The 25,759-nt window shown below is 39.4% G+C and overlaps 1 protein-coding gene and 1 non-coding gene across 11 annotated transcripts in view; one reads left to right on the forward strand and one right to left on the reverse strand.

The window, feature by feature from the left end:
* The window catches only part of ATXN2 (ataxin 2), a 118,315-nt gene that overhangs the window by 36,347 nt on the left and 56,209 nt on the right, over positions 1-25,759 (forward strand). The window lies entirely within an intron of this gene.
* Positions 16,550-16,653, reverse strand: LOC116649104. Its single transcript, XR_004302625.1, has one exon. It is a non-coding gene; the product is annotated as a U6 spliceosomal RNA (small nuclear RNA).

Below are 25,759 nucleotides of genomic sequence, written 5' to 3' on the forward strand. Positions count from 1 at the left end.
AAACTTCAGAGGAAGAGTCCTTGGTACTTTTAGTAGGATAAATAATGAGAGTTTGTGTTCTACTAAAAAGGTTTGTAAAGAGGGGTGCCTGGGTGGCTCAGTCATTAAGCGTCTGCCTTCGGCTCAGGTCATGATCCCAGGATCCTGGGATCGAGCCCCGCATCAGGCTTTCTGCTCAGCGGGAAGCCAGCTTCTCCCTCTCCCACTCCCCCCGATTGTGTTCCCTCTCTCGCTGTGTCTCTCTCTGTCAAATAAATAAAATCTTAAAAAAAAAAAAAGTTTGTAGAGAATTTTCTACAGTTCATGGTCAAGAATGCTACAGATTATACTCAACTGAAATTTCTTGTCCTATTTGGCTTACAGTCCTTTAGTTTATAAATTTTTTTTTTTTTTAAAGATTTTATTTATTTATTTGACAGAGAGGGACACAAAGAGGGAACACAAGCAGGGGGAGTGGGAGAGGGAGAAATGAAGCAGGCTTCCTGCGGAGCAGGGAGCCCAATGCAGGGCTCGATCCCAGGACCCTGGGATCATGACCCGAGCTGAAGGCAGACGCTTAATGACTGAGCCACCCAGGAGCCCCTAAATTTTTAGTTTTAAAATGGTTATAAATAATGCTTATCTAGTTTTATTATGCTTATAGTTCTATGAATGTTTTAGTTTTGTGACCTGGAAATAAAGCACAGGTCTAAGGGAGAAAGGCAGAGAGCTGTGGATGGAAAAACGATCGTCTAATGAAGATAAAAAGGTAAAGAAGTAGAACATGCATATTTTTTTTAAAAATTAGAGTATGGGGGCCACCTGAGTGGCTCAGTCGGTTAAGCGTCTGCCTTCAGCTCAGGTCATGATCCCAGGGCCCTGGGATCGAGCCCCACATCGGGCTCCCTGCTCAGCGGGGAGTCTGCTTCTCCCTCTCCCTCTGCCTGCCACTCTATCTGTGCTCTCTCTCTATCTCTCTGTCAAATAAATAAATAAAATCTTTAAAAAAAAAATTCAGAGTATGGGACTATGTTTTGAAAATATAAAAGGGGGTGATGTAGTTATATTAAAATTTAGTCTGGTTCAAGTGTCCACTGAGGAGGGAAATACGGGAATTGCTGTTACTTGTTCGGAGAGCGTACTCTGCAGTGTTGAGTGTTCATAACATGTTGAAAGGCTCTTCTGGGCAATTTCAAACTTGGTTCTAAAATTCTTAAAATTGATTTTTCTGGTCAAATTCTGTAGTCCATTCTCTTTTTTTTTTTAAATTTTTATTTATTTATTTGACAGAGAGAGACACAGCGAGAGAGGGAACACAAGCGGGGGAGTGGGAGAGGGAGAAGCAGGCTTCCTGCCGAGCAGGGAGCCTGATGCGGGGCTCGATCCCAGGACCCTGGGATCATGACCTGAGCCGAAGGCAGACGCTTAAGGACTGAGCCACTGTAGTCCATTCTCTTGTGAATTTTACCTCACCACAATTTTTGATTTTCATTATTCAGTGTATATCAATAGCTGTTTTTGTTGCTGTGTTTATTTTTCTACACTGTTATTTAGAAATACAAGCCACCAGAAAGTTAAAGCCTTTCTCTTGGACCCGTAACAAGGTTCTCACCCATAGTTAGCTTGTTTTTTTCAGAAGCTAACAGTGCTAGGTACCTTTAACCGCTTTGCCGTGCTGAAGAAAGCACTGTGTTCTGTTTTTGTACCTTCTCAAATGTCTGTGTCTCTGATTCACAACTCTTTGTCTAAGAGTCCTTCAATGGCCCATACAAGGAAACAAGTCTTTTTTTTTTAGTTGCTGCCTTAGGAGTTGGTCTTGTTTATGCCTAGGACCACAAAATTGTATTTATGCTTATACTGTTGAAGTATTTTACTGTTTTAAATTTAAAAATTAATTTTGGATAATAAGCTGAAAGGGAAAATACAATTTCAGTTGAATTTAGTACATAACACTCTAGAAAAAGTATTGGACACAACAACAAAATGTTCCTTACTCTGTTGGGTACCAGGCCGTTTAGCTAACAGCCATTCACAATAGACTTTGTTTTTTGTTTTTTAAAGTGAATTGGCATTTCTCAAATTTGGAAAGATAAATATTACTTGGAAATATCTATGGTATCCCATTCTTTGATCCTCTTCAAAATAATGTCTTTAAATTTTTTATTATTTTATTAATGTCTTTATTTCTCAGGTCATTTGTGTTCATTGTAGAAAGCCAAGAACACAGGTCAGAGCGACAGCTTTGACAGTGTTCAGTACATTCATAACGGGCTGGATGTATTTTGCTATATACATAAAAATACAGTTTTCTTGATGAGGATATCCCATAGTGGAGTAATTTTGGTATTTAATTTTTTATTTATTTTATTTTTTTTTAAAGATTTGATTTTATTTATTCATGAGAGACAGAGAGAGGGAGAAGCAGAGGGAGAAGCAGGCTCCCAAGGAGCAGGGAGCCCGATGCGGGACTTGATCCCAGGACCCTGGGATCATGACCTGAGCCAAAGGCAGACGCTTAATGACTGAGCCACCCAGGCGCCCGGGTATTTTATTTTAAAGACTGTAGTGGTTTAGTGAATTATACAATTGTGTCCAGTGCATAGTATCCTGAAAATAGTATTAAATCATGTGTTTAGGATTTCAGGTCTCTTAAGCCAGGTTTTTAATACTATCCTGGCAGAAGTTGCCCTCTGTAAGTGTTATTTTGGAGATAATGTAGTATACTTAGAGAAAACTTTTTTAGAGTAATTAATTGACATGGTTCATTAGTTACAAAAATTAAGACACAATCCAGTAACTTGGTAAAGTGAGGACACAAACCCAGCACCCACTAACCCCCAAATCATGTTCTTTTTTTTTTTTTTTAAGGTTTTATTTATTTATTTGACAAAGCGAGACAGCGAGAGAGTGAACACAAGCAGGGGGAGTGGGAGAGGGAGAAGCAGGCTCCCTGCTGAGCAGGGAACCCAATGCAGGACTCAATCCCAGGACCCTGGGATCATGACCTGAGCCACCCAGGCACCACCCCCCAACATTATGTTCTTAAACATTGTACTATTGTGACATAAATTATGTGGTCTAATTTGTTGTTTAGCTGTGTCAGAATAAGTCTGCATTTACTTTAAAGGGTTTCCCTACAAATAAAGCCAAAAGGAAACAAAATTCCTATATAATATTATTATTATATTATTCAAGATTCTTTTTTAAATCTTTGGCTTTATTTTTGGGGAAACTTTTATTTTTTTTTATTTTTTATTTTTTTAAAGATTTTATTTATTTATTTGAGACAGAATGAGAGAGAGAGAGAGAGCACATGAGAGGGGGGAGGGTCAGAGGGAGAAGCAGGCTCCCTGCCGAGCAGGGAGCCCGATGCGGGACTCGATCCAGGGACTCCAGGATCATGACCTGAGCCGAAGGCAGTCGCTTAACCAACTGAGCCACCCAGGCGCCCCTTTGGGGAAACTTTTAAAGTTAGGTTAATATGGCTTTTAACTTCTTAATGCTGACTTTTACTGATTTTAATAAGTTTTTCATTTTAATATGTTTTTAAAGTTGTCATATTCATATGCATATGCAAGTGAATAAGAGGCCTAGAAATAATTGATTTCTTTTTATGATCATGAATAAGTTTCATTTGATCTCTTGGATGCTATGTATGTTACCGGATTGAAAATGAAAAGTAACTACATTTTGTAAGCTGTGGGTTCTTTTTGCACACCCATAATTAGACCATCAGATTATCACTGTAAAATTAGTATGTGTTTTATCCTTTATCTGAATTCCTTTGCAGACAGACCTGGGATGATCTCATTTTCATCCTGCTTCATTTTGCCACCTATTTTTTAGGGCATAAACCTGCTTTTCTTTTTTTTCTTTTTTTTTTTTTTAGATTTTATTTATTTATTTGAGAGAGAGAGCACGAGGGGGGGAGGGTCAGAGGGAGAAGCAGACTCCTCGCAGAGCAAGGAGCCCGATGCGGGACTTGATCCCGGGACTCCAGGATCATGACCTGAGCCGAAGGCAGTCGCTCAGCCAACTGAGCCACCCAGGCGCCCTAAACCTGCTTTTCTCTCTGCATCTTTCTACCTTGGAGTTGGTGTATTATCTCTACTCACTTTTTACCTGGTTTCCTTTCTCTTTCCAGTGTTTCTTCGTCTGCTTTTCTCCTTCACTCTCTTTCTGCTTTTTCTGTTGTTCCTTTATTCCTATTTTGCTCTTTGATTTAATACCCCAACTCAACTACATTTTAGTTTTCTGGCTCCTTCCTTCCTTTCCTTTCTTTTTTTTCCTTTTAAGATTTTATTTATTTATTTGACAGAGAGAGGGAGAGAGCACAAGCAAGGGGGAGCAGCAGGCAGAGGGAGAGGGAGAAGCAGACTCCCTGCTGAGCAGAGAGCCCAATGCAGGACTCGATCCCAGGACCCCGGGATCACGACCTCAGCCATAGGCAGATGCTAAACCAACTGAACCACCCAGGCGCCCCCTGTGTCTGCTTTCTTATTTCATTCTCCTGCTCCTGACTTAGGCTTCTTTCTACTGTTTCATTTCCTTGGCATGTTCTCAGTCTAGAGAACAGGGGTCAGCAAACTTAAGGCCTGTGGGCCAGATCCACTCATTGGTAAATAAAGTTTTATTGTAACACAGTATGTCTGTTTGTTTATGTATTGTCTGTGGCCACTTTGATGCTACAGCGATAGAATTGAGTAGTTGTAATAGAGACTGTATGGCTTGCAAAGCCAAACAATATTTTCTGGTTCTTTATAGAAAAACGTTGCCAACTCTCATCCTAGATCCTTTTTCCTGCTGTGTTTGGGTTGTTAGAGCTGATCAAAAATACATACTGTACTGTCTTTGGTGAAATAACATAGAACATACTTTGTCTCTAACTCATTCTTTGACTCTAATACTGTGTAATTTCATCTATTCCTTATTTGTGACCATTGAAATGGGATTTAGTTTGAAGAGTCACTTTTCTTTCCAGCTTTTTGTCACAATAACTGAAAAATGACAAGTGAGAAAATTAGTTATTGGGAATGGTCTCCCATCATCAGCTATCTGCTCCCTCCTTTACCTACAACTTTATCTTCCCCTTGCCATCATTACTCTCTTTCCTTTGGTTTTAGTAGATGGGATGTTTCACTTCCTCTTGAATCCCAACTTCTCCGACATCATGCCCTTGACTTTACCATTCCTGGGTTCTTTCTTTTTTTTCTTTTTTCTTCTTCAAAGATTTTATCCATTTATTTGAGAGAGAGAGCGAGAACACGAGCTGGGTGAGAGGCAGAGGGAGAAGCAGGCTCCCCTCTGAGCAGGGAGCCTGACGCGGGGCTCGATCCCGGCATTCCGGGTTCATGACCCGAGCCAAAGGCAGACGCCCAGTCGACTGAGCCACCCAGGCATCCCCATTCCTGGATTCTTGCTCTTTTATGTCACCTCTGTTTCCAGACTCTTCAACCTCTTCCTCTCCAGTTACTCCTTCCCTTTAGCCAGAAAACCTATTCAAGTCCCTCCCCTCCTGAAAAGGATTCCTTTTTATCCTGAACTCCTACTTACTATCCTGTCTTCCTTTCTTATCCAAACATGTTTTTTTTTTTTAAGATTTGATTTATTTATTTGAGAGAGAGCACATGGGGGGAAGGGGCAGAGGGAGAAGCAGACTTCCCGCTGAGCAGGGAGTCTGACATGGGACTCGATCCCAGAACCCCAAGATCACGACCCGAGCCGAAGGCAGACCCTTGACTGACTGAGCCACCCAGGTGCCCCATTATCCAAACATCTTAACTCTTATTTTCTATTGACTCCTCTTTGCAACATAATCTGACTTTTATGTTCACTACTGGGGAACTACCTGGAAGTAACCTCTCATTGCTAGGTCCTTTGTAGTCTTTTTCAGACTTTAGTGTGGCTTTTGACATTGTTGGTTTCATCCTCCCTCAGAAGCTGCTCTTCTGTTTTTCATGTGTTTTATTCATCATTCCTTCCCTGCCCAGTCTTGGGGTTCATTTCTGTCAAAGTGCTCTTAAATGTGTGTGTGTTCCCAGTGCTTGTTTCTTTGCCCACTGATCTTACTGCCTCTCAGTTGTTTTATAGTCTCCTAATTTCAGCAACCACATATAAGCCCACTCCCAGCATCTTTTGTATTGCCTTTATACCTTGTTGTATTTATAATTAGATGATTCTGTCTCCCCTATTAAACTTTGAGCTCCTTGTGCATGGATACTGTATTTTTTTAATCCTTGGAGCCTAGTGTAGTGTTTTCCCACATCGGAGAGGCACAGTGTAAATGTCTTTTGAATGAATGAAATTAGGACCTTCACATATTTTTTAAAAACTACTATTTTATACAAAGAGTGAGAAATTAGAAGTTAAGTCTTATGTATACAGCCAGCCAACAAATACCTACGGAGCCCTGGAATGTGTTCATTGCTGTGCTTGTTGCTATAGACAGTACAGAGAAATTCAAGACTTAATCTATTTTGGGTCCCTTTTGAGAACTTAGTGAAACTGTATACCCTGACCCTAGAAAAAACATGCACACAGACTTTTACATTTAATTCTGTAGTGTTCACAGTTCCCTAGGGAGTTCATGTACTCCATGTTAAGAAGTTCTGCTCCAGGCATTTTCATAGTTGGAAATACCAAGGCACGTGAAGGAATTCAAGAAAAATGGAATGTTAAAATTGGTGGCATTGAATTTCAAATAGAGTTCAGAGACATGAAGAATTGTTGTAGTAGTTGGAGGAATTTGGGGTGTGAATGTGTGATTAGAGGGTAGAGAAATAAAGTCATATAGATTATTTTATTCTGGTGTGATACTATTGTGTTCTCATGTGGTTGTCTTGTAGCTCTGATAGGGCACAGTCCTGTGAGTAACAGAGAATGAGCTCTTCTTCTTCTCTTTTTTTTTTTTTTTTAAAGATTTTATTTATTTATTTGAAAGAGAGAGAGAGAGAGCACGAGCGGGAGGAAGGGCAGAGGGAGAGGCAGACTCCCTGCTGAGCAGAGAGCCCAACTAGGGGCTGATCCTAGGATCGCGAGCTCACAACCCAAGCTGAAGGCAGATGCTTAGCTGACAGAGCCAGCCAGGTGCCCCGAGAATGATCTCTTCTGAAGGGCATGACATTAGGAAGGCCATATCAGTTATATCTAAGGAAGAGACAAATCTCCGCAGGCCATGACTCGGAAAACCTTGAATTCTGAGGAGTCTGAATTCTTCTAAATTCATTCATGGGTGGTCTTGTAGTAGGGTGATCAGGCCACAAGCCTTGCAGCTGAAGAGGCACATTCTTGGAGCTAAGAGTGCAGGCAGTAGGCTCTGTAGATGGGCAAGCAGTGCTAATGTTGGACAGGCAAGCAGCTATAAAGCTGGACAAGTGCTCATGATCAGCAGTCTGCCCTTTGACAGGAGGGAGGATAGGCAGTGTGGTGAGTAGGCAGATGGGGTGATGGATAAGCGGGTGTTCTTGGCTGGGGGATATCCATGGAGCGGTGCAGGAAAGCCCTGTAAAGAGGTTGGCTTGGGCCTGTGGGCTTTGGACTAGTTTTTCTAGTGAGCTAGCTGAGTAATTCTGTGTTCTAATACTCTTCTGTTAAAACTTGAACCATCAGAAAGTTGACTGCCTCAGCTTTGCTGTGGGCTAGTAAGAGAAGGTTGTGTGTCCATGCTGGGGCCAAGTGGTTAGATGGAAACTAACATTTACTGAGGCCAGTATGGAGGTGGCACAGAGGTTATTGAGATTTAAAAAAATAAATAGGTATAGTAGAACAGGTGATGAAACATTAAACAGTGTAGTTGGAGGTATGCAATAGGGAAGTATTGCATGCTTATTAAAATACGATCTTTGATTTGTTAAAATTTCATTTCTTTATATGTTTTTAGAGTATATAAAAATTCTCTGCTGTATTCTTCATGTGTATGCCAAGGTCAAAACAATAATTCTTCATTTATTAAAAACAAAAGAAAATAAAAAGTAAACGAAAAACTCTAGAATAAAATAGAATTTTATTTAGATAAACAAAATAAAAATACTAATAAGAGTAAGGTGGTCTGATTTAAGATATATATGAAAACTATTGATAACTGCTGGACAGCATTAATCAGCTAGATGGTTTAAAAGGAAAACGTCTTCACAAAGGAACAAGACTTAGAAGAGCGTAGAAATAAGCATAGTGTTTATGAAAACACTACTGAAGGAAATAAAAGTAGATTCGACTAAATGGAGAAACATACCATTTGAATGGAAATACGTAACACTGTAAAATTGTCCTTTTTCCTCAAAGTAATCACTAAAGATAGTATCTCTGTTTTTGTAGAAAGTGACAAAATGATTCTAAAATTTATAAGATAGTACTTATTAAAAGAAGAATTTTGGAAATTTTTCTACAAGAGTCATGAAGGAGGACTTGCCCTACGAAACATTAAAATGGATCAGAATTAAACCATAGTTGCCGTAGTGGCAAAGAATAGAAAATCCAAAACAGATAAAATTCATATGGGTATTTTGCTAATAATATGATAAAGATAACTCTTTAAATCTATAGCAAAGATGGATTATTTATTTATAAAATGATGTTGGTACAACATTTGGGGGGAATTAGATACCTACTTCATACTCACCACCAAAATAAACCCTAAATGGCTAAAAAGAGAAGTATTAAAAAAAAAGCTTACATAGAAATTCCAGAGGAAATCTATGAAGGAGTTTATAAGCATGACCACCAAAGCCAAAATTCATAATATAAAAGACTGAAATAGTTGAGTATAAAAAATTTTGTGTCCAAAAGTACCATAAATTTTAGAAGACATGCTACAAACTGGGAAAAAACGAATAAAAGAAGTTTTTCAAATGGCCAGTGAACATATGGAAAGGTAGTCCACCTCACTAGTAATCAAGGAGATGTAGTTTCAAAGCAATGGAATATGATTTTTATTTGGTCAGCTTGCTGAATGATAAAAGTGAGCAAGATTAATACTAGCCCATGATAGGGAATCAGAAAACAACTTACACTCTGCTAGTCAGGACAGTTTAAGCAAAAACAAGTACCATTTTTGAGCTCTTCTGGTAGGTAATTCAGAGGGGTCCAGGAAGACTGTTTACTTGTCAGCAGTGTAATAATGCTAGTTTACTCAATTACTGTCTGGTTTTAGTTTTATTTTTTCTCTTGCTCTTCACAGACTCAATGAAGTCCTATGAATAGCACATATATTAAAAGTAGTAATAGGGGTGCCTACTGAGGTGGCTCAGTCATTAAGCGTCTGCCTTCGGCTCAGGTCATGATCCCAGGGTCCTGGGATCGAGCCCCGCATCGGGTTCCCTGCTCATCGGGAAGCCTGCTTCTCCCTCTCCCACTCCCTCTGCTTGTGTTCCCTCTCTCGCTGTGTCTCTCTCTGCCAAATAAATACATAAAATCTTAAAAAAAAAAAAAAAAAAAAGTAATAAAGCAGGGCAGTGAAGGAATGTGGATAAATTGTCTGCATTTTAATTTCTTTTCCATTTGACCACTTTTTTACCCAGATCAGTCCTGGCAGAGAGTTTTAAGGGAGCATGTGCACTTGAACAGTTGTTCTTCTAATTTACATAAGAAAAGAACAGTCTGATTTGTAAAGTGTTTTACATATTTGCCAAGGAAACAGAAAGGTGTTTGTACAGCTGTAAGAATTGGAATTAATTTTATTTACTAGCTTTTTCTTAACCTAGGTCTCAACACTTTGCTATAGAATTAAGAGTAAGTTGTAAAAAGAATACTGTATTGGCTAATGGTATTGGCAGTTCAGTTCCTAAATTCTGTTTTTTGTTTCCTGAACATTTCTGAATTTACTTTTTTCCCCCTAAATTTTCAACAAAATCACTTTCCATTTTCCCTTCTCTCTCTTTAACTTTTGAGATGAAAACAGTTACCTTTTATTAAAAAAAATTGCTCTAGTAATGATTAGACCCATTGACCCATTTCATTCTTTCTGATGGTATAGACTAAAGACTCCCCCTACCCCCTCAAAATGGGTTCTGAACCAGGAGTGTGATGGAAAGGCTGAAAACAGAATGTCACCTCCGGATACCCTACAAAATATCTTTCTGTTGGCATCTTTGTTAGAATTTCTTTTGATCTCTTTTGGAGATAATATAGGAAATAGAAATCTAACATTCTCTGGAATCTGTCACCTTGGTGGGTTGTTTTTTGTTTTTTTTTTTAAGATTTTTATTTATTAGAGAGAGAGGAGAGAGAGCACAAGCAGGGGAGAGGGTACGAGGGAGAGAGAGAAGCAGGTTCCCTGCTGATCAGGGAGTCCCACATGGGGCTTGATCCCAGGACCCTGGGATCATGACCTGAGCTGAAGGCAGACGCTTAACTTAATCATCCAGGTGCCCCTATCACCTTGTTTAAGTAAATCAAGCCTCAAAAGTGGGTTTCCATTTTTCTCTTGTTCTGTGTGTTATATTAATCTGGCTTTGCTGTAGGATTTGGTGTGCATTTGATTCTGTGGAGTCTTGGCTATTGATCTTCATTTAGATCTTCTCACAGAAATCTAGTTTGCGGGTTTAAGGTTTTTTGTTTTTTGTTTTTTTAAGATTTTATTTATTTGAGAGAGAAAGTGAGTTGGGGAGGAGCAGAAAGAGAAGGACAAGTAGACTCCATGCTGAGCACAGAGCCCAACATGGGACTTGATTCCATGACACTGAGATCATGACCTGAGCTGAAATCAGGAGTCGGATGTTCAACCCACTGAGCCACCCAGGTGCCCCTGTCGGTTTAAGCTTTTACTCCTGATACTTGGTTGATTTTTAAGTCTTATACAGCGGTATATTAAATGGGAAAATTTCTAAAAAAAAAAAAAAAAAGTAAAATTTCTGAAAATTTTAGCTCAACTTTTAATTTTGCTAATTTAGATTTTAAGAAGATTGCTTCTCAAATGTTATATTACTTCCAGTGTTTTCATGTTATATACTGGGTTAGTAAAAATAAGAGGAAATAGTTTATCTTAAAAATATTTTGCCTGAAGTTTAGAGAATCCAATATGTATGTTTTTCAGAGTTTATTAGTAAGGAAAATAACTTTTTCATATTTAAGTTAGGTATATTTTCCTCTGAGGGATTTTAATATTTCATCATAGTACTGTAAAATATAATTTTATATAAGAAGAATATAAGGTTTTTTCATCATTAATGCATTTTGACACAATTTGGCGCTGTCTAAATAGAGCTACTGACTCTAAGCACTTTATTTAAACTTTTGGTCGAATATTGTAGCATGAAAAGCATTTATAGGGCCGTTTATTGTGGAAGGCCTATATCCTGTGCACTTTCTAAATGGTGCATTGATTGAGATTATCCTGTTTCCTTCTTATACTGAAGGCTTACCTATTGGGCTCCATAAGTGGGATAGAGACACAAATTGAACTGCAAGCTGTATTTTTAACAAGAACAGTATTTGGGGTTTGCTTTTCCACATCTGTTGATTCTTTCCAGACTTTGGTCAAAAGGGTACCTAGGTCAGATGTCAGAGAAGAACAAAAGAAAACGATTTGAGTGTTTGGTTTGATTCTAACTAGAAAACCATAGTCTGTTTTTTAATATTTAATTTATTTTTAACACAGCAGGTAATGTGTGGACTGAAACTGAAGACTCCCAACATGATATACTGTCCTTTTCCTTGGAGCAACATCTTGCTCAGGAAGGAGTTTTTTCAGATGGCTTACTGTGTTTCAAAAAGTCCATTATTGCTGCTTTCCCTCCACTGTATTTGCACTTTTGAAGCTGATGTCCTTTAGATCCTTGCCTACTGCAGCAGTTCTGACAGCCTCCATCTCAATTTTCTTGCTAAGGTTCTGTCATTTCTTACTTGAGTGGTAATAAATTTACTTTGAGTTCTAGGACTCAGAAGTTTTTATGGAAATCACGGTTAAAAAGTAAGCACTGTTCTAGGCTGTATTATTTTGTTGTCAGAGAAGAGGGAATAATGACTTTTTTTTTTAATAGTTGCATATAGCTATCAAGGAGAAAAGATTTCCCCCACCCCAACCCCGGTCTTTTTTTTTTTTTTTCCTTCTTAAAGGCTGCATTTTGAAATCGTATAGGCTTCATAAAAAGTATGTTGCTGTACTTTTAAATGGATGACATCCCTTTTGAGTCTTTCCAACGTTGCTCTTAAGCAATGTAGTCTTTATTTCCAAATGACTAAATGATGTCAGATCCCAGAAGTTACTTATATCCACAATAAAATTTTATTAAATATAATTTTCTCTTAAAGGGATTTAGGAATTTGAGGCTTCGTAGCCTCGAAGTTTTTACAATTTTGCCATTGGTGGTCATTTCAAAAGAGATACAGCCTTAAGATATCAGTATGATTCAGTTTCTGAGATTGATAAGCACTGTGTCTAAGAAAGTCCGTATTTTTTTTTTAAAGTGCATAGATCGAAATATTTTTTTTTTTTTTTTTAAGATTTTATTTATTTGACAGAGAGAGACACAGTGAGAGAGGGAACACAAGCAGGGGGAGTGTGAGAGGGAGAAGCAGGCTTCCCCGCGGAGCAGGGAGCCCGATGCGGGGCTCGATCCCAGGACCCTAGGATCATGACCTGAGCCGAAGGCAGACGCTAAACGACTGAGCCACCCAGGCGCCCCAGGAAGTCCGTATTTTATTAATAGCTTTAAACAAGGCAATGTGCAAAGACATTACTTAGCTTTATTTCAGGTTAATATAAAGCAGATGATTTGGGTTATATGTCACTGGTTTGATAAAATATCAGTCAAATACGCATTTATAGATTTGACTGCAGAGCAATATGCCTGACGGAAGAAGCAGTCACCAGTATTGCGACCATTGTTACTTGAAAGTTGTCAAGATGAGTGCCAGTTCAGCTAAGGTTAGACAAAATAGAATTTGTGTTTCCAACTTTAAACTTTCTTCCTTTTTTTAAAGATTTTATTTATTTATTTGACAGAGAGAGCAAGAGAAGGGACACAAGCAGGGGGAGAGGGAGAGGGAGAAGCAGCCTCCCCGCGGGAGGAAGGAGCCGGATGCAGGGCTCAATCCCAGGACCCTGGGATCATGACCTGAGCTAAAGGCAGACTCTTAACTGAGCCACCCAGGCGCCCCTAAACTTTCTTCCATCTCCCTTCAGGCAACCACCAGTTCTGTGTTTAGCATTGTTTTTTGTTTTGTTTGTTCATTTTTTTATATTCCACATATAAGTGAAATCATATATATATATATATATATTTTTTTTTTTCCCCCTGACTTACTTCACTTAGCATAATGTCCTTTACATCCATTCTGGGTATACTACATTTTATTTATCCATTTATTAGTTGATGGACGTTTCAGTTGTTTCTACTTTTTTTGTTTTTAAGATTTTATTTATTTCTTTGACAGAGACACAGCGAGAGAGGGAACACAAGCAGGGGGAGTGGGGGAGGGAGAAGCAGGCTTCCCGCTGAGCAGGGAGCCAGACATGGGGCTCGATCCCAGGACCCTGGGATCATGACCTGAGCCGAAGGCAGACGCTTAATGACTGAGCCACCCAGGTGGCCCTGTTTCTACTTTTTAATTGTTAAGAATAATGCTGCTAGGATCATTCATGTGCTGATTTTTTTTTTTTAAGTAGGCTCACGCCCAGTGTGGAGCCCAGTGTAGGGCTTGAACTTATGATCCTGAGATCAAGACCTGGGCTGAGATCAAGAGTTGGGTGCTTAACCGACTGAGCTGCCCAGGCACCTCCATATGCTGATTTTTGTGTGGACATTATGTTTTCATTTCTGTTGGGCATGTACCTAGGAGTGGAATTGCTGGGTCATATATGGTAACTCAAAGTTTAACCTTTCAGGGGGAACTGCTAGGATGGTTTTTCAGAGTGGCTATATCATTTTACCATCCCATCAGCAGTGAGGGCTCCAGTTTTTCCATATCTTCATCAGTAGCTGTTGTCTGTTTTTGATAATACTGTCCTGGTGGGTGGTTGTGAAGTAGCACCCATGTGGTTTTGATTTGCATTTCTGTAGTGATTAATGAATCTTTTCATGTGCTTATTGGAGATCTGCACATCTTCCTTGGAGAAATGTCCTTCGCCCACATTTTAAATTAGTATGTTTTATTATTGAGTTGTAAGAATTCTTTTTTTTTTTTAAAGATTTTATTTATTTATTTGACAGAGATAGCGAGAGAAGGAGCACAAGCACAGGGGGAGAGGGAGAGGGAAGAAGCAGGCTTCCTGCCGAGCAGGGAGCCCAATGTGGGGCTCGATCCCAGGACCCTGGGACCATGACCTGAGCTGAAGGCAGACGCTTAACAACTGAGCCACCCAGGCGCCCCTGAGTTCTAAGAATTCTTTAAATATTCTGGATACCACTCATCCCCTTATCAGACACGGTTTGCAGATATTTTTCCCCATTGTGTGGGTTATCTTTTCACTTTTTTTGCTGGTGTCCTTTAAAGCACAAAAGATTTCAATTTGGATGAAGTCCAGTTTATGTTTTCTTTTTTCTTGTTTTTTCTTTTTGTGTTGTATCTAAAAAAGTTGCTTACTCTGAGATTATGAAGATTTGTTCCTTTGCTTTCTTTTAAGATTTTTATTGTTTTAGCTCTCATTTATTTATTTTTTTAGCTCTCATATTTATGTGTGTAATCCATTTTTAGTTAAATTTTGTATATAAAGTGTGAGGTAGAGCTCCAACTGAATGGTGTTACATGTGGATATCTACTTGTCCAAGTACAATCTGTTGAAAAGACTGTTCTTTTTCCATTCAAATGTCTTACCACCTTTGTTGAAGTTCATTTGACCATAAATGTAAAGGTATATTTCTGTATTCTCAGTTATAGCCTATATAGATTTATATGTCAGTCCTTCTGTCTGTATTATTGTTTTGATTGTTATACTTTTTTGTGTGTGTTTTTTTTTAAAGATTTTATTTATTTTAGAGAGAGTGGGGGGGGCGCAAATGGGGGAGGAAGAGGGAGAGGATCTCAAGCAGACTCTGCACTGAGTGCGGAGCCCGATGGAGGGCTCAATCGCATGACCCCGAGATCATGACCTGAGCTGAAACCAAGAGTTGGATGCCTGACTAACTGAGCCAGGTGCCCTTGATTACTGTACCTTTGTAGTAAGTTTTGAATTCAAGTGTTAGTACTCAAAGTGTTGTTTGTTTTTGTTTTTTAAGATTGTGTATTCTGGGTCCCTTGCATTTCCATGTGAATTTTAGGATCATCTTGTCAGTTTTTGGAAAATGATAGCTGGGATTTTGATAGGGATTACATTGAATCTGGAGATCATTTTTGGGAGTGTTACCATCTTAACAATGTTAAATCTTCTAGTTCAAGCACATGGTATATCTTTCCATTTATTTGGTCATCTTTAATTTTCTTCAGATGTTTTGTAGTTATCAGGGTATAAGTTTTACACTTCTGTTGATAGCTTTATTCCTCCGTATTCCTTTTTTGTTGTTGTTAAAAATGTTATCCAGAATGGAGTTTACTATTGTAAATGTATTTTATTTATTTATTTTTAAAAAGATTTTGCTTATTTATCTGAGAGAGCACGAGAGGGAGGAGGGTCAGAGGGAGAAGTAGACTCCCTGCTGAGTGGGGAGCCTGACATGGGGCTCAATCCCAGGACCCCAGGATCATGACCTGAGCCAAAGGCAGATGCTTAACCAACTGAGCCACCCAGGTACTCCTATTGTAAATGTATTTATAAATTTTTTTTTCATTTTCGGATTAGAGCAGTATTGTTTTATAGTCTTTATTATCTAATATAAATCTTTCTTTTGACTCTTTATTAGTAGGATAGGCACTAAACTTTGAGCTTGAAGTGAGAATATGCTTTGAGCTTGTCTGCTCTGCTATGTGTTGCTGATTTATTAATTTTCCACTGATAGTACCATTTATGCATAGTCTGCTTTGTAAAATACATTTTCTGTAATAATCAGAACAACTTTGTAATTAATATTTTGGCAGGGTCAGATTTTTATCGTGTTTCAAAGTAACAATATTTTATGAAACAACTTCTGGAGGTGAAAGCAAAAACTTTCTTTCCTTTGAAGCAAATGATAAATTAGAATGGTAATTCATTCTACTATAACATTGGACACATGAAATACCTATTATATAGATTGAGTCTTAGAGGCTTTATGTAACCTGAGCTGGATTTATTATTTAATTTTTTAAATTTTTTATTTTTTTAAAAGATTTTATTTATTTTTTGACAGAGAGAGAGAGAAAGAGGGAACACAAGCAGGGGGAGTGGGAGAGGGAGAAGCAGGCTTCCTGCTGAGCAGGGAGCCCGATGAGGGGCTCGATCCCAGGACCCTGGGATCATGACCTGAGCCGAAGGCAGACGCCTAAGGACTGAGCCACCCAGGCGCCCCATGAGCTGGGTTTATTCTTTTAGCTTATAATACACTTCCAGACAAGAGTCACATCTTTCTCATCCATCCTTGTTCTTTATCTGCTTGTAGGGAAATAACATAGACACAAGGATTATTTTGGTTTCTGTTTGGGAAGAAAGTTGTTGTTTTCTTCTTTTACCTTGCTTTCTAAAGTTTTCCTTGGTGATGTTACATCCGCATTCTTTTTTTATTTTTATATGGAACGCTTCACGAATTTCCGTGTCATCCTTGCACAGGGGCCATGCTAATCTCTGTATCACTCCAATTTTAGTATATGTGCTGCTGAAGGGAGCGCGAGCGCTACATCCGCATGCTTTTCTTCCTCTCTGTTCTTGTTCCTGTGATAGTTTGTATCCAGACATTACTGTAATCTCCTAGTTAACTTCCCTCATTAGCACAAAGAATTTTTTTTTTTTTTAAGAGCGAGATGAGAGGGCTGAGGAGAGGGAGAGAGAGAATCTCAAGCAGGCTCCATGCCCAGGGGCCTGATGCGGGGCTCGATCTTAACACCCTGAGATCGTGACCTGATTCTAAATCAAGAGTAGCACGCTTCACTGACGGAGCCACCCAGACACCCCAGCACAAAGAAATTCTTAAGCATTGCTTTTATTATATCATCTCATTTCTTGTTCAAAAATCTACAGTAGCGTCTCTTGCTTACCAAATAAAGTTGGGATGCCATACCTTGGCATTCAGGGCCCTTCCCAGGGTATCTTCTCTTTTTCAACCTAAAATCTCATTATTCCCCCAATATTAATCTACTTCTTGACCCAAGGTGGCATTTTCTGTATGCTAGACATTTCTGTCTCTATCTTTGAGCTTGCTTATCTTACTGCTGGATTTACTCTCTACCTTAAATACCTTCCTTACTTCCTAGAATTTTAAATACTTTTCTAGGGGTGCCTGGGTGGCTCAGTCCTTAGGCGTCTGCCTTCGGCTCAGGTCATGATCCCAGGGTCCTGGGATCGAGCCCCACACTGGGCTCTCTGCTCCGTGGGAAGCCTGCTTCTCCCTCTCCCACTCCCCCTGCTTGTGTTCCCTCTCTCACTGTGTCTCTCTCTCTGTCAAATAAATAAATAAAATCTTCAAAAAAATAAATACTTTTCTAAAACCAAGTCAAACCTCCTTTCCTCTTTAGAGTTTTCCTTTGACCTTCGCAGCTCACTGTGGTCTGTTTTTATTACCTGCACCAATGGCTACTAAAATTTACAACATTTTCTTTTTAGCACAGAATGGTTTGTTTCCTCCTGCCCCCATTTAAGTCTCATGATGAATTCCAGTTACAACAAGGTAGTGGTGAGGGAGGAAAGTTGGGAGGGGGGTGTCCTAGAACCTTAACTTACTCAGCTTTCTTTTTGTCTGCTGTGAGGTACCCCTAAGAAATCATAGGGTTACATGGAACATAGTCGGAGAGCCAGCTGTCTATCTCATGTCCTGAATACTCAGCATTACAAAGCAGTGTGTAACTTTTTTTTTCTCCTAATGCATTATAATTTTCTGCAGTTTAGAAACATGTTTATAGAACTAGGGATGTGTACTCCCCATGGTGTCTAGCATAATGTCTCACGGATAGTAGGTACCCAGCATATATTTATTTTTCAGTTAATATTTTAAAAATTTTATGTTTTTACATTTACATTCCAATCAGGAGAAAACTTTTTTTTTTCTTACATAGACATATTGCCATAGATGATTAAAAACTGTAATTACCACTCATTTTCAGGAAACTCAGGAAAGCAGTTATTCCTAGCCAAATCTAACAACGGCTTTCCTACAATATGACATACTCAGAGTATATTTTTCTTATAGAAGATTGCTTCTACTAAACATTTTAATATCCTTTTAAAGTATAAAAAACAAAGTCCCAAGTGTTAACTTTAAAGATAAGACCCAAATGATGCTTATATAAGTGAGAAAAGTCAGAAGCCTAAGTAAGGGAGTTAAGTATAAAAGCATACCTACATACAGGCTGTTTGAAATTCTTTTAAAATAATTAATTTGCCTTAGGTATTGTGTATGTTGGAAATGCATGCATTTTTGGATTTATATCTATGTATACAACATATTCGTCTGTGAAGAATAGTATCGAATCAGCTTTTCCTGAGTTCACTTTGAAACCTAAGATTAAAAGATACCATACCTTAGAGATTAATTTATTTCATTTTTGTGCTAACCAGGGTAAAAACAACCTCCTTTCTGCTTGTGGGTCACAAAACTCATTTTCCTTGTTCAGTGCCCAAGAGGCAAAGGTAGGATTAATTGGTTTTTCTCTGAAAAAATGACATCCTTTTCTATTAAGGTAGGAAATTTTTTAAAAAGATTGATTGATTGATTGATTTCTGAGAGAGAGCGAGAGCAGAAGTGGGAGAGGTAGAGGGAGAGAGAATCCCAAGCAGACTGCAGTGTGGAGCCCAATGCAGGCTCGTTGCGGGGCTCGATCCCATGACCCTGAGATCATAACCTGAGCCGAAACCAAGAGTCAGTCACCCAACCGACTTTGCCACTCAGGTGCCCGCGGGAAATTATTTTTAAATTACTTAAAATTTTGTATGAAATTTAGGAATGCAGGTGATTGGCTTTTTGTTGTGTTGGTCTGTCCTATCTTGTAGAGTAGTGTTAGGTGTCAGGTGACTGCCGCTCACCAGTGTGTTCTGCTTTATGTTAACCTCTCCAGATACCGGAAAGTCACAGTTTTGCCACTTTTGGCTTTTATTTTATTTACACAAAAGACTTCTTCTCTTTTCTCTTCTCTTCTCTTTCTTTCTTTTTTCTTTTCAGAGGGAGAATGGGAGATGGGGGAGGGCAGAGGGAAAGGGAGAGAGAGAATCTCCAGCAGTTTGCGCTGACTGCGGAGCCCGGTGTTGGGCTCAGTCTCAAGACCCTGAGATCGTGACCTGAGCTGAAACCAAGAGTTGGAGGCTTAACCAACTGAAGCACACAGGCGCCCCCTACACAAAAGACTTTTAAAGACAGGTGTTTGGTTGAGAATTTCAGCTGCTGGAACAAGAAGAGATTACAAGCAGGATGACTCTGTCACTTGTTTTGGGGGGGGGGTACAGGCACTGCAGAAATAGATCCTGGTTTCCTGTCCTACCCTTCCGTCTTTGAAGTAGGAGGACCTATGTTTTGTTTTTAATAATTTATACTAGCTCTTCCCAATTCATTCTCTCCCCAAAATTTTCGAGCTAAAGGAAAAACCTTGGGACTGACTTTTATGGATCTAACTTCAAAAACTTGAATTTTGTGGTTATATAATATCATCTCCATGGTGTATCAAATAACTACTTGCAGCATTTTAAATATTAGGTAGTTCTGCTTGATATGCCCAGAATTAAAATTAGAAAGTAGTTACGGTTTGGGTGCCTGGGTGGCTCAGTTGGTTGAGCGTCTGCCTTAGGCTTGGGTCATGATCTTGCGTCGGGGCATCGGGCTCCCCACTCGGCGGGGAGCCTGCTTCTCCCTCTCCCTCTACCCTCCGTCCTGCTTGTGCCCTCTCTCTCTCTATCTCTCGTGCTCTATTTCAAATAAATAATCTTAAAAAAAATACAGTTACTCAGTATGTACAGTATCTACTGCTGCATTGTTTCGTAGGCAAGTGCTGTTGTGTGGTGTATTTTATAACTAACTTCTTGGTATTTAGAACAGAAGGGTATTAACCTTTGGAATGCATTCAAGTTTCCCATAGTTTTGTGGCTGATACCTTCAAATGTTTTTGCAATGGTAAATTTTATAATTCTTGGGTTGGTCATTTGGAACAGAACACTGTTCCTTTGGAAACTTGAGTCTCCTAAACTCTTCTACTTCATTTCCATCTTATTTTAGCAGTCTACTTTCGTGACTTTGTCATCATTTATAACTGCTTCTCTTCCATGATGCCTTCCAAGATCTCTGACCATAGCCAACTTAACCTTTACTCTTCTACTCACTTTCCTCCCGTCTCTTACAGGACTCTCTGACCGTTCCCTGGCCTTCTGGTTTTTTGTTTTTGTTTTTTAATATTTTATTTATTTATTTGACAGAGACACAGCGAGAGAGGGAACACAAGCAAGGGGAGTGGGAAAGGGAGAAGCAGGCTTCCCGCAGAGCAGGGAGCCCGATGCGGGCCTCGATCCCAGGACCCTGAAATCATGACCCGAGCCGAAGGCAGACGCTTAACGACTGAGCCACCCAGGCGCCCCTGGCCTGTTTTTTAAAATGAAAAAATGGGGTCATTTATTTGATCCTCCTCTGGTCTTCCATATTTTTAAACTCTTGTCTACTCCTGTAGCCAGGCTACTGGATGTGGCTGGGGAAATCCCATTGTGGTGCTGTTTAGTTAGGAATATAGGGTAGTCTCGTCTCTAGTTTTTGCTGGAGCTTCAGGAGAGTTCAGTAGACCTTCTTTACCTATTGCTGCAACCTTTGTGACTACTCTCTCTGGTCCCTTGCTCCGTCACCTCATTTCCTTTATTTACCACAGGATGCTCTTTTTTTAAATATTTTTTTAATTTTTTAAAAAGATTTTATTTATTTATTTGACAGAGCGAGCAGGAACACAAGCAGGGGGAGTGGGAGAGGGAGAAGCAGACTCCCTGCTGAGCAGGGAGCCTGATGTGGGGCTCGATCCCAGGACCCCGGGCTCATGACCTGAGCTGAAGGCAGACGCTTAACGACTGAGCCACCCAGGTGCCCCTACCGCAGAATGCTCTTTTCTTCCTGCTTTTTAGAACATAAGGCAGAGTCCTTAACCTGGATCCACTGATTCCCAAATGGTTCATGGAGAGGATTCAGGGCATTGATGAACTTGGATGGGAAATAATTTTACATCTTTATTAACCTTTGATTGAAATTTAGCATTTTGGGGCCCCTGGCTGGCTCAATCAGTGGAACATGCTACTCTTGATCTCGGGGTCCTAAGTTCAAGCCCCACTTTGGGTGTAGAGATTACTTAAAAAAAAAAAAAAAAGGAATTTAGCATTTCTTTCCATTAACAAACCATTAGTATTAGCAGTATCTGTGACTTTAGCACCTCTAGAACTCAGTTAATTTCATATCACTTGTATAGATACGGATATCTTGAGATACTAAGGGGCGATTGGACACTCATCTCTCTGGGGCTTGTCACTGCTGCCATTTTTACCATTTTTTTTGTTGCACAAATTAACTATGAACTAATGGAGTCACAGCTGTCCTACCATGTTCCTTTTCTTACATATGATACAGGACACAGATCTGAATTGTTATCTTTATGTGAATGAAAAAGGATGATTTAAAATCTTATTTCTAGGAGAAATCATTGATTAAAAATTAACTTCGGACATTGAGGAGAACCAGTACTTAAGAACCATAATCTGTGCTAAGGGGTTTAGTCCAGGTGGGGATGCGATTTACACTCTAGCTTTTATTTTTTCTAGTGGATCAATAAAATTGTTATGTATTTAAAAAAATTTTTTTTTATTTACAGTCATTATCGGGGTGCCTGGGTGGCTCAGTCAGTTAAGTGTCTGTCTGTGGCTCAGGTCATGATCCGGTCCTGGGATCAAGCCTTGCATGTGACTCCCTGCTTGTGAGGAGCCTGCTTCTCCCTCTCCTTCCTGCTCGTGCTCTCTTGCTATCTCTCTCTAATAAGTAAAATCTTAAAAAAAAAATAAAAATTAGTCATTAAATTTGCTGTTAGATTCTATAGAGTAATGCGTTTATTATAAAGAAGTATGTATATTACTGTTGCACTCGTTTTGTTTTTTTTTTTAAGATTTTATTTATTTATTTGACAGAGAGACCGCTAGAGAGTGAACACAAGCAGGGGGAGTGGGAGAGGGAGAAGCAGACTCCCCGCCGAGCAGGGAGGCTCAATCCCAGGACCCTGGGATCATGACCCGAGCCGAACGCAGATGCTTAACGACTGAGCCACCCAGGCGCCCTGGTTTTTGAGATTTTGATAACTGCATTTCCTTATAATTGGTCTCCTTTGATTTCCTATGTATTTTATGCATTTAAATCCCCCCTATGCTTAGGGGGTCCATGGATAAAAGAAGAAAGGTTAAGAATCTGTAATCTAGATAGAGGCTCCCTATGCCCCATCTCCCTGCATTTCTCTCTTTATTATTTTATTATTATTATTTTTTTTTTAAGTAAGCTCTGCGCCCACTGTGGGGCTTGAACAAACTCACAACCCCGAAATCAAGAATCTCATGCACCCCCCAATCCCCGCATTTCTCTTACTCCTTTTTATGCCTCCACTTATCCCTTTCTTTTTATTGTTCCTATCCACACACCTTGGCCCTTACAGTGTTCATTATCCCCATCTTGTTTTTTTTTTCTTTTCTAGCCATAGTTTGCAGAAATATATGTAGATAAAAACTTTACTTTATAAAAAACCTTTAAAAACCTTATCTTATAAAACATAACTAACACCTTAACCTGTAGTATGTGTAATTTTTGTATAATATATTATTGTTACTTGAAGATTTAGCATTTTCAGGGAACACTTCGATTGATTGTTTTGTGTGTGTGTGTGTGTGTTTTTAAATTGAATTCCAGTATGGTTAACATACAGTGTTATATTAGATTCAGGTGTACAATATAGTGATTCAACAATTTCATACATTACTCAGTGCTCATCACGGTATGTATACTCAATCCCCTTCACCTTTCACCCATCCCCTCACCTGCTTCCCCTCTGGTAACCATCTGTCTGTTCTCTAGAGTTAAGAGTCTCTTTTTTGGTTTGTATGTGTCTTCCTTTTTTTACCCCCTTTGTTATTTGTTTTGTTTCTTAAATTCCATGTTTGAGTGAAACCATATGGTACTTGACTTATTTCACTTAGCATTATACTCTCTAGATCCATCCATGTCATTGCAAATAGCAAGATTTCATTCTTTTTTTGGCTGAAAAATATTCCATTGTACATATATATCGCATCTTCTTTTTTTTTTTTTTTTTTTTTTAAAGATTTTATTTATTTCACAGAGACACAGCGAGAGAGGGAACACAAGCAGGGGGAGTGGGAGAGGGAGAAGCAGGCCTCCCACTGAGCAGGGAGCCCGATGTGGGGCTCGATCCCAGGACCCTGGGATCATGACCTGAGCCGAAGGCAGACGCTTAACGACTGAGCCACCCAGGCACCCCTATATCGCATCTTCTTTATCCATTCATGAATCAGTAGACATGTGGGCTGCTTCCATAATATGGCTATTGTAAATAATGCTGGAATAAATATAAAAGTGCATATGTCTTTTTGAATTAGTGTTTTCATATTCTTTGGGTAAATATCCAGTAGTGGAATTACTGGATTGTATGGTAACTCTGGTTTTAACTTTTTGGGGAACCTCCATACTGTTTTCTATGGTGGTTGCACTGGTTTATGTTCCCACCAACAGTGCATGAGGGTAAAAAAAAAAAAAAAAAAAAAATTTAAAAATGGGGTGGGGTCCCTGGCTGGCTCAGACAATAGAACATGAGACTTTTGATTTCAGGGTTGTGAGTTCGAGCCCCACATTGGGTGTAGAGATTACTTAAAAAAACAAAACAAAACCCAAACGGTACACAAGGGTTCTTCTTTCTCCACATCCTTGCCAACACTTGTTTCCTATGGTTTTGATTTTAGCCATCCTGACAGGTGTGAAATGATATCTCGTTGTGGTTTTGATTTGCATTTCCCTGATGATGAGTGATGTTGAGCATCTTTTCATGTGTCTGTTGGTCATCTGTATGTCTTCTTTGGAGAAATGTCAATTCATGTTTTCTGCCCATTTTGTAATTGGATTGGCTTTTTTTTGGTGTTGTGTAAGTTCTTATTATTTTGGTTACTAATCCTTTATCAGATATGTCATTTGCAAATGCCTTCTCCCATTCAGTAGGTTGTCTTTTAGTTTTGTTGATTGTTTCCTTTGCTGTACAGAAGCTTTATTTTGTTTTTTGTTTTGTTTTTAAAGATTTTATTTATTCATTTGACAGAGAGAGACACAGCGAAAGAGGGAACACAAGCAGGGGGAGTGGGAGAGGGAGAAACAGGCTTCCTGCCAAGCAGGGAGCCTGATACGGGGCTGGATCCCAGGACCCTGGGATCATGACCTGAGCCGAAGGCAGTCGCTTAATGACTGAGCCACCCAGGTGCCCCTGGAAGCTTTATTTTGATGTAGTCCCAATAGCTTATTTTTGCTTTTGTTTCTCTTGCCTCAGGAGACGGATCTAGAAGAATGTTCCTGCAGCCAGTGTCAGGAATTACTGCCTGTGCTCTATTCTAGGATTTTTAGGTTTCAGGTCTCATATTTAGGTCTTTACTCCATTTTGAGTTTATTTTTATGTATGGTGTAAGAAAGAGGTCCAGTTTCATTCCCCATTTTGTTTGTTTATGCTGTTCTTTAATATTCTTTTTTTAAAAAGACTTTTTTATTTTAGAGAAAGGGAGCATGAGCTGGAGGGGCAGAGGGAGAAAGAGAGAGAATCTCAAACAGACTCTATGCTGAGCGCAGAGACCCATGCAGGGCTCGATCTCACGACCCAGAGATCACGACCTGAGCTGAAACCCCGAGTCGGACGCTCAACCAACTGCGCCACCCAGGGGCCTTGAGAAAATATTTTTTAAAGTTTTTGAAAAAAAGTCACAGAATTCTTAATTCATCAAAACAGAACAATAACAATGAAATAAGTTTTTAAAAAATTGATCTAGAATTTCAGTGTTTGAGAAGAATGAGATGTATGGGGCGCCTGGGTGGCTCAGTTGTTAAGCGTCTGCCTCCAGCTCAGGTCATGGTCCCAGGGTCCTGAGATCGAGCCCCGCATCGGGCTCCCTGCTCTTCGGGGAGCCTCCTTCTCCCTCTCCCTCTGCCCCTTGTGCTTGCTCTCTCTTTCACTCTCTCTCGAATAAAGAAATAAAATCTTTTTAAAAAGTGGGAGAAAAAGGAGATTTAATTGGTAGAGGAAACGGGCAGCTGAGGATTCTGGTGAAAACTTTCCTGGAAGCACATTTGAGGGTTTCTGATGTTTTTTTTGTTTGTTTGTTTGTTTTTTTTAAAGATTTTATTTGACAGCGAGAGACCTAGTGAGAGAGGGAACACAAGCAGGGGGAGTGGGAGAGGGAGAAGCAGGCTTCCTGCTGAGCAGGGAGCCCGATGCGGGGCTCGATCCCAGGACCCTGGGATCATGACCTGAGCCGAAGGCAGACGCTTAACGACTGAGCCACCCAGGCGCCCCAAGGGTTTCTGATGTTAAGTCTGAGATTGATTTTTTATTTTTAAAATTAGAAAAAATTTTTTGATAATTTTTTAATTTCATCAAATATGTCATTTTGTGGCTTTAATAGATTTAAATTTATATTTATTAGTTTATAGTATGTCACTAGCATTTTATTTTACCACTATTCTGATCCTTTAAAAAGTTCTCGGACAACGTTGAGTGATTTTTCAGAGTTGTAGATGAG

Source organism: Phoca vitulina, unplaced genomic scaffold (assembly GCF_004348235.1).
Source record: "Phoca vitulina isolate PV1807 unplaced genomic scaffold, GSC_HSeal_1.0 scaffold46, whole genome shotgun sequence".
NCBI classification, from domain to species: Eukaryota; Metazoa; Chordata; class Mammalia; order Carnivora; family Phocidae; genus Phoca; species Phoca vitulina.